Here is a 13530-nt window from a genome sequence, read left to right on the forward strand (position 1 = left end):
CCAAGATGAAGGCTCTAGAAACTACAGGCTTGAGTTGATTGTAATTTTACTGATCTTTGTACAGGCACTGATTTTTGATTGATGCAATACAGAAATTAATAGGAATGCCCAGCTTTTTTTTTTTTTTTTTTTTTTTTTTTTAAAAAAACCTGCATTGATACAAATTAAACTTTTCCCTTGGTGTAGCAAGACGCACTGATTTGCCATGCCAGGCAAGTGTGCTGCTGCTGGTTCCTGGCAAGGAAACTAGGTCATTTGTACCTCTTAAGCCTGATAGAGAAATGAGCAATGGAGTGAATTGTAACCTTTCTCTTTACAGCGAAGAGTAAAATGAAGGGGAAAATTAAAAAAAAGACCTTTGCTTTGTTTTACATGAAAGCATACACATGTACAGCTAATTGCAAAAGCTGCAGGATAAAGCTTTGAATGCAAAAGCTTTTTTCATACATCAGAAGTTGAGGAATAGTCCATACTAAAATTGCTAATATAATCACGGTCTCTTTGTTACTGTGCAAATTTCCGCAGAGTAATTTGTCTAACACCATTTTTGTTGTTTCTGAATCAATTTGAAAACAGTAAGAGAGAGCAGAAGACCTCTGGGTCCAGTTGGGTATTTAATTAGAGGAAAGCAGTGTAATGTTCTGCCTGCCCCAGAGGGAGATGCTTGTGCCGAGCCTGAAACCAGCGCAGAGCAGGAGACTCTTCCATTGCGGGGTTCTGTCGCCTTCACTCCTGGAAAAATAGCTGTCAATTCAATTAAACCTTCCCATTTCTTTGGCTAAGACTGCTCTATTTTTGCATGTGGATGAGAATTGGTCCCTGTTTAGAGCATCCCATCTGTTATGTATAATATTACTTTGATATAAATCTATATATGAGCCCACCTGCCTCTTTCCATATGCCAACTGATACCTTTAAAAGCAATTTTTAATAGACTTCTGAAAGTAAATCCAATGCTCTTCTACTTGCAGAGGACAAGACCTGTCAAACGTTAAGCCTTGTAATGGCAGCTGAGGAATGACCCCGCTTTGGCGTAGCATGAAGAGGAAGCACGTTCTTTGAAAGACTCGAAGTTTTGCTTGGAAGCACTAATTTAAATCTTTTAAGAGAACAATTTCTTTGCAAATACACTTACTGCTCAGTGCAAATGAATCTGTGTGGTAGAATACTGTGTTCTTTTTACTACTTCTTGCATGAAATGCTATTATGGTACTAACTTCTTTGCACGATGTCTGTTCTCTGCCTGCTCCTTTATGGGTTTTTTTTCCTGCAGAATTGCATATTCTGTTTGCATTAGACCATGACTAATGTACGGATTTGCTTTCTGTAGCACCAGTGATGTTCTGTCAGTGTTTTAGCCAGGGATTCCCACAAGAATTTCCCTGCCTCTCCCATGTGCCAGTGAGGAGTTGTGTGCATCGAGAATACGTGTACTTCATTTATTTACTTGGGGGAGTGGGAAAACAAAGGCTCCCATTTACTTCCCCCCCCCCCCCCCCCCCCCCGAAACGATACTACCAGCTCAATAGCTGGTGCCGGAGGGGGAGGCAGCCCCGTGACGGGAGCCGGGTAGGACGACCACTGGCCAGGAGTCCGTGCTCCAGTTCTGTTCCCGCTGTGAAACCTTGGCAACACTTTCCTTTTTTTTTTCCCCCCCCTCTTTTTTTTTTTTTTTTCCCCTCTCTTTTCTTTCATTTTCAAGCATTCTTTGTTTGGATGGTGAACAAAGACGTTTTAGTTAAGTATTTGTACAGTGCCTATCTTGCTGGGCTCTGCTTTCCTTTGGGATTGTTAGATGCTTTTGTAGTAATAATAAAATTAAAACTAGACGCTGGTCAAACAAGCTGCTATCAAAGTGCTCTCACCAAGAGCAAGGGCTGGCGTTCCACATCCCAGATCTTCCAAACAACGTCTGAACTCCACAGAAATGCAGATGACAGGTTACTTACATCATACGTGTATGCATATTCAGCTAACTGCAGAGATTCATGCCCTTCACTGCCCCTTCCCTTCCCCACACCCTCCTGCACCCCTTGAAGCACATCCAGACGCTGCGTCCAGCTTCAGTGCTGCATGGACGAGACCGTAACCACCCCCCAGCGCACGGGGAGAGGCTCGGGGAGCCCACCTTGGCGGGGCAGGGTGTGCTGGGGGGGGGGGGTGTCATTTTTTTTTTGGGGGGGGGGGGAGGACGATACACCTGTGAGATCCTACAGGATCAACTGTGTCCTGGATTTGGCAGAATGACAAGTAGCTTTAGAAAATGCAGCCTCTAATGAAAGTCTCTGCTTGCAATTTGCCCCATGAGCTGTTTTGGGAAGGATCTGTGGATTAAGTGCCCCTCTTCTTACTTGGTAAATAAGGAAATGTGAGCATTTTTCAGCCTGTCTTTACTGGTGGACTTTTTTCTAGTACCAGGATGATTTCAGAACTTCACAGACCTGAGCAGTAACAGAGTGCTGAGCTCCTGCACTGTCTGCTATGGCAGCAGAGATTGGAGTTTTTGGGGAAAAAAAAAATAAAAAAATTGTTCATTGATGTGTTATTTGTGACTAAGTTTTTATTCCCATTGTTCTTAAAGAGATGATGCATAAAATTAATCATGAAAAATTACTGTAACAACAGCAAACTACCCCTATGTAAATTGAATTATTGTCAAGGTGTGTATATATGTATACATATATATAAAAAAAAAGATATACGTGAGTGTGTGTGTATATATATAAAATTTAGAATTATATATTTAAAAATTTAAAAAGAATTGGCCTGGCTCATGCTCTTGCTAAAGCTGCTCAGTGTTATGCACCATTCAAAGTACACAACTGTGGTTCCCCTTGTACAAAGGCTATCTTTGTTTTTCATGTGAAGTCATGGTCTATTTAAAACTCTCTGTTTTAATAATGAATTTTGCTGGAAACTGGAGGAAATGAGTCCATGGGTTTTTGTCCTGATAAACACCAAATTGGAAATTGCAAAGTCAACTGTGAATAAATATGTATGTCAAATTTGGTTGGTTCTGCTTTCCAGTTTTGTTCCTCTTTTCTAAATGTTTTGGAAGAAATGACAAAGCGCCTATCAATGACTTCATACAAATAAGTTCTGCTTACTTTCAGAGCATGTGCTGACCATAGAAATAAAATGAGAATGGAAAAAGGCACTTCACACGTTTGATATTTAGTTCTGAAGGATTTCACTGAATTGTACTTGCAGGACTAGCCATGCTCCCCCTTTCCCCGCTCTCGCTCGTGGTTTTCTCCTGATGCTCCCCTCTAGAGCAGAGGCTCTGGCGAGGTGCAGCCTGGGCTTAAACTCTGTCCTAAGTGTTTGCGGCTCAAGGTAATTCGCAGCGCTTGCCTGTCTGCTGTTGATGCTGCTGCTAATCTATTACTAGTAAATGAAATTTAAACCACTTATTGAACACGCGGTATGAAATAGATGCATCAGAGATCTCTTATATAAAGACCCATTCATCTAGTTTTATTGCTGAATATTTTTTTTTCATTTTAGAAGAAAAATTAGCAAACTTAAGTAGCTAAAGTTATTTGTGTGTTTAACCTTCTTTCGACACCAGTTACGTGCTACAAGTGATTTAAACTTCTCTCTTTCTTTTTCCTGCAGGATCTTAAGGGGAAGTGTCTAAAAAAAGGTGCAGAAATCTGTATGACCAGGGCAAAATTATGTTTGCTTTTGGAGGGTTAAGCAAACTAAAGATGCTGAATTCTCAAAGGAATGTGTTTTAGCAGCAGAGGCAACTGACAGCAAAGCTAGTTCCATTTTCTCAAAATTTATTTGGTTTTCAAAAATTTATCTTGCAACTGAACAGTGATAAAACCCCATTGCTGGCTTAATGCCACCGAGGAAACTCCGAGTGGATTGGAACAATCGTGTTTATAGCTGCAATGCCCCTCTAGTAATTGCAGATTTGGGAGGAGCATGATTAACACCATTTCATAAAAAAAATTAATTGACATTTTAAACCAGCGTTAGTTTTTAGCGTAGCATCTGTAAGCCTTATTAGTGCATACGAGGAATTTTTCTGCTATTGTATGAGAAGGAAATGCTGGCCGTTAGCAGAGATGGGTTTTAAAATGTTGAAAACTTGAAGAGGATTGTGAAAAGTCACATTTAAAAAAATCCCTTCAGCTTCCCTTCTAGTGACTTGGACTAGGTTAGAATATGTGGAAGGCCTGCATGGATCACAAAAAGCATCCTGAGTTGTCTGTCCGCCCACAGAGTCAGCTCTGCACAGGAGAGAACTGTAAAAATACATATAGCAAACCACAGACCATCCCCATATGCAGCAGACACCTCTATAAATCTCCATTTTCACGAGCTGATACACCATTTCACTTTTAGCTGTTTTACTTGGGAGGCTGTGATGTATTCACGTAGGGTGCTTCTGTAGCTCTCAGACGAATCAATAATTGTAAATTCTTTGTTGGGTATTTCAAAGTTATTACTCTGTTCAAAAAAAATGGCTCTTTTGCATAGCATTACTGTATGGCTTGAAGGATTCGTTGCATCTTTTGGGATTTTTGGTGATTTTTGCTGCATGCAACTGCTGATACTATTAATATACAGCAATCCAGGTGTCTGCATCAGATATGTAGTGTTGCAGTTAAGCAAGCCGACAGTGTTTTCCTTTGTTTCGTTCGCAGGTGAATGTAGTTGTCAGAGTATTAAATAAAGGGTAAACAACGGGTATCTCCTTGTTCCCTGTTTTACTGTGCACGTGATTTGAAGTGTTAGGTTTATCATTAACAATGGCCTCTTTTTTTTTTTAAATTATATCTCTATTTTCTTCTTCCAGCAAGAGGTTATCAATAATCTAAAAGCTACCAGCAACTGAGAAATTAATTCTTCATTTCTTTGAGTATGAACAATTCTAATAAAAAGCTTCAAGAAGATTACAGGAGGATCACATAGTAATAAATAGCCGTTCACTTGTCATTTTTGTTCCATTTATTCTTCCTCAGTAAAAGACAAAAGTCTGTTTTTTTTCCCCCTCAGCTTTGCACATCTGATATCTTGCCTTGTTACTAGGAGACGTGGTATGATACGTACGGTACTTTCCTCGAGCACAGTGGTATTAGCCACTTAATCACAGGAATGTAGGCTGGTAAGAGGCTGTTGCTATTTAGCTGTTAGAAAGTCTAGAACAGTAATGCTTTTTTATTTGTTCAGGGGGTCTTTGAAGAAACCTCCTGGCTATCCTTTCCAGACGTACCTGGATACGTCTGATTTTTATATACATACATAAATATATATATTCTTTGACTTTTGATAATCAATATATGCTATTCCTGCAATTTCTTGGCCTTCTGCTGTGCCTTGGTTGTTACCTGTGTCTCTCCCTGGCAGGCTACCTCAGACAGGAAAGAATAATACGTCTGAGCTGCTCCCGTGTGAATTCCCCCGATCTTGCTGAGCTTCCTTGGTAGTCGACAGTGTGGCTTTTTAATCTGGTTTCCTGAGGAAGTGAGGTTTATGCAATTGTCTTGCCTGTCCCTCATTGCTCTTGAGACTTGCAGGCTCATTTCAGAGCAGGTTGATAAAAGGGGTAAAGAGCTCCAGAATAAATGTTGATTTTTTTTTTTCTTTTTTTCTTTTTTCCTTTCGTTTTTTCCCTAATTCATTAGCCAAATAGACAGGTCTGTGGAGAGGAGGAGACAAGTGGGCAAAGCCATCGGGTTGGCAGGTGCCAGCTGGGCAGCGGACACAGGAGCTGCTCCAGCCCAGCCCCATCCGGCGCTGCTCCGTGCCTGCTGGGGATGAGAGGGGGCACAGCGGAAACCTGGCATCGGCGTGGGGGGACGTGGCCAGAAACGTGTGAGGCTAGGCTAGGTGAGCCCTGCAGAGCTGCTCCTTGGCTTTTGGCTGCAGCGGTAGCGGGGCTACTCTGGTTTCTGGCTGTTTAGATTTTTAAGCCTTTTTAGCCCTTCCCCATTGCTTGTTTGTAGCAGCTGGTGTTTTACAGTGTTTTGCTGTGTTTGCGTTGGCAAGATTTAGTTCTGCTCTTCCTTGAGTTTACGTAGGACTTGGGATTTGAGTCAAACTTTGCTATTAGTGGTTATAAAGATGTGTCGGTGGGGGCAGCTGTAGAAGCACAAGAAAGCATGGAGAATCATGCTCTGTGTGATCTGGGTACCATGGAATCAGCAAAACTTATTTTTATTGTGATGTTATAAAGTAAGTTGTCTTTTATTTGGAATGAAATCCTGTTTGGCAGGGGAGGAAGACAGGTAGAAGTATGTGGATTAGGCAGTTTGCTCACTGCTTCGCAGGAAGAAGATGGACTACCTTCCCTCTGGGGTTTCTCCGCTCCTGGACCAGCAGTATGTCTTCCAGGGATGGTGTATGTATAAATGTAATATTACTTCATCTTCCTGCAGTGAGATGATGTTGGGGAAAACATTTTTTCATGCTCTTTTTTTTTTTCTTTTCCCTTCACTCAAAGAAAAGATGCTCTTGCACAAGCTGCAGATTGTCAACTCAAACTAAGGCAGAAACTGCTGCGGTGAGAGAGGACTCGGGAAGAGACCCAGCTCAGGATACTTCTCCCACCAGTTCTCCCCTGGCCCATGTGGGTGGGAGATACCCGCCAGCTCCTTAGGGCCACTGGGACCCCGCTGGGGCTGGGGGGATGAGGAGGGAGCTCCAGGGAGAAGGCAGCTGCTGCGGGGGCTGGCTGGAGCAGCTGCGGGACCAGCCACCGCCAGGGTTTTCTGCAGAGAGACTCCGCGGCCTGACGGGTCTTTCCAGCCTTGTGCCCAGCTGGCTCTAACTGTTCTCACGGCGCCTTCGCCTCTCAGCTTTACTCCACGTCTGTCCTGTTGTATGGCCCACAAGTCAGTTCCCTCCTCTCTTCTTGGTTTAACTTTTTAAACAAGCCTTCTGGAAATGAGGAGTTTGGAGTGGATCGCCTGGAGCTGCGGTGCTTGCAAACCCGAGGTGGTCTGTTGTGCAACACGGGCTCCTTGGTGTCCCCTGAGGAGTGAGGAGCTCTGGCTGCTGTGCCAAGGTGGAACTCTCTATTTAATAACTACTGTTAAAAAACCTTTAGCAACTCCTGTGTGTGCAGAGGCAGAGCACAGGGACTTTTTTCCACAGGCAAAATTCTAATCCGTTAGTAACAGTTAATAGTGAACTGGTATCTGTGGGAGTTGCTTTGTGGCAAGTACCGTACAGTGCCTTGGTCAGAAGCGTTGCCTTAACGTCGCTGTAGCTAGGAGCTCTTGAATTGATACAAATTAAATTTGTACCAGATTTAATCACTTTGATGAGATTGCATTGGCCATCCTTGCCGGGATTTTGGTGCCATGGATTATTGTGGTTGACTTAACGGGAACTCTGACAAGACCCAAGGAGGGCGTGCGGCCTTGGCGTGGAGTCAGGGTCTCGCCGGAGGAGCAGCCGCGAGCAGTGTGTCGCGGTGCCCGCCCTGCTTTTGCTGATGGGCTTTTCTCAATTCTGCAAATGACAGCAAAATCACTGAGGTGATCTGTTTTATACTGCGTGTGATAATTGTCCCTAACAGAAATGCTACCCTGCATTTTAACGATAAGCTGATGCTCCTTATCGAGCCTTCCTGAAACTAGTCATCCTTGCTACAGCCTCGGCTCCGCAACAGGTTCATCCTTGTCAACCAATTTTTAATTGCAATTGAGCGCTAGTTCCCATCTGTGCAAATTCCAATATGTAAATAAAGTTCCGGTTCTCCAGCTCCGCTTTGGAGGGCTCTTAACCTGTCCTTGTTTCAGACGGCGTCCCCCCAGCGTCTCAGAGAAGTGTCATGCTTTTCAACTATGTGAAATTTGGTGAAAATGAAAGTAAGCGCAGGTAAAATCATAGTGGTAATAGTAAAAGACATTTCCTCCTTGCGGCGTACAGTCCCGCACAGCCTGGCTTTAAAGCATCTCCACCGAGTAGGAGCATTCCCATCTGCGAAGCCCCCTCCCCTTCCCACATTTATTTCCATGGTAACCCAGGGAAGGCATTCTGCAGCCTCAAAACTACTTTTGCTCTTTCATCATGCAAGCTGGCATTGTCAAGGGCCGAGTGTATTCCTACAGCTTTGAATGAATATAAAAAAAAAAAAGAAAAGAAAAAAAAAAAGGCCGAATTTGGACGGGCAGTTGTTATTTGGGAGGCCCTACAGCAGGAAAGAACGGGCAACCTTCAAGTGACCTAGTGTCTGTACGTTGCGTAGTAAGGAAAAACAGTCTTGCTTCATTAATTGATTAACTTGGAGGGTGGGGGTTATCAGAATTATCCTTCCGTGAAGCCGATGCGGTGATTTCCTGAAGCGGCGTCGAGGTGGGGGGAGAGGGGCAGATGGCTGCTCAGGCTGTGCCGGCGAGCCGCTGGTAAGCTTGCATGCTGTGATCTGTTGCAAATCTTGCTTTCTCATGGAGTCTGTAATGTCTTTTCAGGTATTGTTTAGAAAATGGTGTCTTAACAGATGCCTGCTCTTTGACTATGTTATGCATTTGCCTTTTATTGGTGTAGGAGCGGGGATGTTTAGTGGCATTTGGCGACGCGTGCTCTGTGTGAGCAATTTAGAAGCTGGTAGTAAAGCGTTTGCTGTGTATCCTGCCGTAATGAGCTGGATTGATTTTCTGATCTCTACGGTGCATGCTTTCTAAAATCCGTATTTATGCAGCATTTGCATGTAGATGTTGAGAGGATTTTATTATATTTGAGCAGACTAAGGCTATTTGATTGCTATGTGCGATAAGAGTAGCCTGTGGAACTGGTAGTACTTGGTAAAAGAAAACCAATTGCTTGCAAACGGGGAAGAATGAAATGATGTTGTAAGTAATTATTTTTTAAACATTTTGATAGCAGAAACCTGTCTGATACAAGCGTAGTCAGAAACGTTTCCAACAGTATCCTCATCTTGTATGATAAGTGGATCGGACAGATTATTATTTTTAATTTTCTGCCTATGTCTGTTTCCACGTTGTCCGAGTACGTGAATCCCAGTGCAGTAATAGTATGGATGGAAATGTTTCGGGGGTGCTGCCCGATCGAAGGTTTGGATTGCCGTTTGATTGGCTTGTGACAAGCTGGCAGGATTTTTGTTTTTCTTTCCTTGCATTATTTGGTTGGGGAGGGGTAATAATGTAGCTTTCTTCTAAATGTGTCTGAAGTACATAATGGCTGTGAAGTCACCATGACAACATGGGGACCTGGATCAGATTTTCCCTCCACCCCTTTTCTGTTTTGTTGGTTTCTAAATATTTGTTATTTTTGCATTCTTTGTTTGAGGGAGTATCTTACAGCTCCTGTTGGTACGGGACTTCTAATGATATCTAGCTCTTAAAGTAAATTATGTTTGCAGGGTTTTGTTTGATTAAGCACGGTCGAATGTATGTGTGATTTGCTGTGCAACTACGCTGGGATCTCCACGGGGACGTGAGCACCTCCAGCAGGAGTTAAGGCTCTACCTTTCCTGCAATTCCGGTGTTGCAGCCCCGAAAACTTCTGCTGAGCTCTTGCATGGTCCTGGGGCTTCCCGTGTTTTCGTGGCATTGGCACGTGGAGCCTGGGCACTTTGGAAAGTTATGTACGAGCTAAGGTGTAAGAGCATCTTCTTTCAGGTGTGGCTGGAGTTTGGGGCAAGCTTGGGGACGGCAAGAAAAAAGTCTGATCATAGTCAAGAAACGAACAGTTCTCGCACCCTTCTGTGCTAAGGGGTGCTGAATGCTCCTCCCAGGTAGGAAGAGGTTTTTGGTTTTTGGAGGTTTTTGCAGGATGTGGTGGTAAGCCATTCCTTCCCACTCGCTGGGACTTACCAAAGATGTGCTGCCTGGGGTGGAGCGAGATTTATGTTCAGTTCCCCTCTCAGTCTGAGACACCCAGATTTCACCACTTGCAAATTCTTCCGGGCCGGCCAAGGGTTAGACCGTACAGGGCGCTTCAAGCTCTTCTGAAGCACCGGCACTATTTAGAAGGGAATGGAAGACTCCCGGGGCTGGAGGGGGTGCCTGCCGCCCAGGGGTTGAGGGGCTTTGGTGGGGAGTGCTGGTGGGAGAGCGTCTGGCTCCTGGTCTCCACTCCCACCGCTGCATGCACCTCCGTGGAGTTAGACGGGTTGCTTGCTTTGTGGTTAGTGTTTTGGGGCGGCCCAACTCAGGAATCTTCTAGGTGGGTATTTACTTTGGGGAGTAGACATCTTACCTGGAGATCTCTCCCTAGTGCCATCTTCTGCCTCCTCTGGGCAGGGTTTGTAGGATGGGAGGATGCTTTTTGTAACAGCAACCTGTGTAATTTATAGTGAATTTAGTGGAATAACAAGGAGTAGTAGATGTTCTGTGGAGGTGACGTTTCAATGTCAGCAGAGGAGAGTAATTATATACTTCTAAGTTTTCATAATACTTCTTGACGGAAAAAAACCACTGTAATTTGGGTAAATGGAAGTAAAAATCATTGCAGTGCTTGTGCCTGTGTAAGCCTGGAGAAGTGTAGTGTCTGTGACACCACCTGAGAACATAGGGATTTACTTGCCCTTGTTGCAGAGTTGTGAGCATGTTTCAGTATTGGGGCAATCGATAAGCAAATCCAACGTGACAGTGACTTTTGTCTTTGTCATATTACCTTACATGCTTGACATGAGAAAGTGAAGAACCGGATGTTTTCTTCTCCGTTCCTATCAACTTGATGTTTTACTTGCTGCTACATGAATAATATAATGACTTTTTTTAATTTGGAAGAGCATAGCGTTCTGTCTAATGCTGGGGCTGAAGTTCCAAGTAATGTTAACAGGAATTATCTAGAGCTGAGTAGGATTGTGTCCTTTGAAGAACTGCATGTCTACATGGCACAGCCTATTTCCCCTTCTCCTTAATGTTACCTGATGTTATCATTTTCAATATAGCAACTGCACGGAAAATCCAGTCCTTTGGAAATTCGTCTCGAGTATCTGAGAAAAGATTTCACTTGAGCCAGAGGCTCAAAACAATGATAAGTCAGTGATGAGAACAACAAGTAAGAGCAAGAGTCTGATTGAGTTAGGTTACACAGATTTTTGTGGTTACATACCTTGCTTTCAAGATCCTTAAAGTTAGGAAACATACCATAAATGCTAGAGGCAAAAACTTGAAAGTCATGAATTCAGGAGCAGTTAAAAACCAAATGAAACCTAAACCCATTCCTCTCCCCTGCCAAACAAAAAAAAAAACCCCACACCCCAAAAAGCAAACACCCAACCACAAATAACAAAACAAACCCCTCCTTATTCTCAAGGTTTGAGCCAAGCTTGGTGCTGGAAGGAAATCCAGACCAAAATAAATCCCCGTAGATGTCTGAAGGTCCCGTGCGGATAGGACGGACTGGCAATGACAATGGCGTTACAACATTCTTGGTACTTAAGGGTCCTGGAGATTCAAATTATGCTGTTTACTCCATCTGATGTTAGCAGTAGCGCTTTAAGAGCCCACTGACACCTCAAATCAAGGCATTTGTATTTTTTTTTCTTATTAATTTTGTGCATTTCTATGTAGGGAAAGGAGAGACTTGGTTTCAGTCCTGCAGACTAGGATCATACTCATTTGCAGTATTTTATTAGGAACAACCCGGCTTTGCTCTGTGTCAGATACTGGTGCTAGCTTGCAGTATAATCCTTCTTCTTGGTCTTTCCCAGTGCATGGGGAGTGCTGGCATATGGACTGCCATGAAGAACTGCATCCAAGGTCCAAAAATTCTTTCCAACTAATAGGGTTCCTCCCCCCACCCCCTCCAAAAAAGCGAAGAGTTCACTGCAGTGCTAAATTCACAATTCATTGTTAAAATTGAATCCTGTTTTTTATAAAGCTATTGTTCTTTGCATTCTCCCCCCCCCCCCAAAAAAAAAAAAAAGTTTCTGCATTTGCAAGTTCCAACAGGAAACCAAAATTGAGCATTTTCATTTAAGCATGGGATCAGTTGAAGTTTCATTTCCTCTATAAATGCAGATGTGGCATTAAAAAACCCTTGCCACAAAAATTATAGAGGTCTGGAAAAAATGCTTCACTGAAAAAGCTAAAGGTCTCAAGCTCGTTGGTTATCAAAGACAAGCTGGTTTTAACTTGGGTTAAATTTATTGAATGACTGGCCAAAATACCATGGTCTGAGAAGTTGGGAAGATGAAACTGTGGTTATTGTGCTTGAAAAGGTGATATTGTTTTTAAGAAGAAAGAAAAGTATCAATGTGTGGATACTGCTTTCGATACTGCTGATTCCCACTGAAAGTATTTGGTTGCAGAACATGAGGTTTCTATATTTTTTTTCCATGCCATGAGGCAAAAATAATGAGATGCAGTGCTTCTGCTGACTGGCCAGTTGAGTTGCTGTAAACTGTATCATTCCCAGGGTTCTGCAGAGCGCGGGACCTGTCGAAACAGCTGCCCTACCTGTTGTACCGCGGTAGGAGACATCTCGGAGCCCAGTCCGCTTTTTGCTGCCTGTGGTCTTGTTGGCTTCCACCCAAAGCACAGGCTGCTATCACACCACTTTCTTGTGCATGGGATGAGCTGAATCAATTCAGAGTTGGGTCAATTTATTGACCCGACAAAAACCTTCTAACCACGAATAATATAGTATCTGTGGCTGAGGGAGCAGGACGGGAGGATATAAAACTTGCACCATTAGTCCCACCATCTGTATCTTGCACCTGTGTTAAAGTCTGGCCTTCAGCACAGGATTTACCATTTCTTTCTGCTATTGAGTGTTTGGTCTGGTTTGTTAAAATGTCCTTTTTTGGAAATGTTGCCATGAGAAGCGGAATGAATGGCAATTGCTGTTAACTTGATATACTAGCATGGCTAATGGAGCTCCCGGGCTGATCCTGCGAGGTGTTGAGTTTCCCTTCCAGAGGAGCTGCCCAATGCTCTTGTGTTCCTTCTGAGCAGACTGGATGGAGAAATACGAAGGGCTTCAGGACTGGGCCCTTAAAGAGTTAAATGCACAGAAATACTAATCAGTGAATATTTAGGTCACGGAGGACTGAGGCTGGAGAAAGACTGAACATTACTGACGGCTAGTGGGTTTTATATTGGTCGTAGGCTGGAGAATATCTTCCATCTAGTATTAACACTAGATTTTGAGTTTCTGATTGTACTTTCTGTTGCATTTGTGTTCTTAGTTGCATTTCTGTTGCTTTGCAAGAGGTGAGGTGTGTAATAGGTCTCTAAATGGGCTCTTTAGAGCCATTACTTCTGTCTTTCATCATGTCCTACAGCCCTAGTCGGAGTTGACTTCCTTATAATAGTAGATGTTTTGAAAATTAAATACAGGTAACTTCTTGTCTTTTCTGAGGTAGTGCTTACAAAATTCAGTGTCTTACTGACTTTCTGCAGGGCTCTGACCCACCCATAAACTACTTCTCAACCATATGGGCAGTCCCGGCCTTGAAAACTGTGGCTGAGTGTTTGTGTGGTACGTGTTTTAATTGTAGTCCTGCGAGCAGTCGCCCTGAAATCCATGGGATTACTCATGCGTCTGGCTGTGTCCACATTCAGGCTTGAAAAACTTTAATTTAGCATCCCGAGT

At 43.3% G+C, this 13530-nt stretch overlaps 1 protein-coding gene across 6 annotated transcripts in view; it reads left to right on the plus strand.

Moving 5' to 3' along the window:
* Positions 1 to 13530, plus strand: part of FGD3 (FYVE, RhoGEF and PH domain containing 3) — a 109806-nt gene that overhangs the window by 22465 nt on the left and 73811 nt on the right. Inside the window, exon 1 of one of the 6 annotated variants that reach the window (XM_075762614.1) lies at positions 7989 to 8196. The exons of 3 other annotated variants lie outside the window; for them this stretch is intronic. The gene's annotated coding sequence lies outside the window, so the exon portion shown is untranslated. Of the gene's footprint in view, positions 1 to 7988; positions 8209 to 8249; positions 8367 to 13530 lie in introns of those variants that run through there. 2 more of the 6 variants (XM_075762615.1, XM_075762613.1) reach the window with 2 other exon arrangements.

This window comes from Balearica regulorum, chromosome 10, assembly GCF_011004875.1.
Source record: "Balearica regulorum gibbericeps isolate bBalReg1 chromosome 10, bBalReg1.pri, whole genome shotgun sequence".
Lineage (NCBI taxonomy): Eukaryota > Metazoa > Chordata > Aves > Gruiformes > Gruidae > Balearica > Balearica regulorum.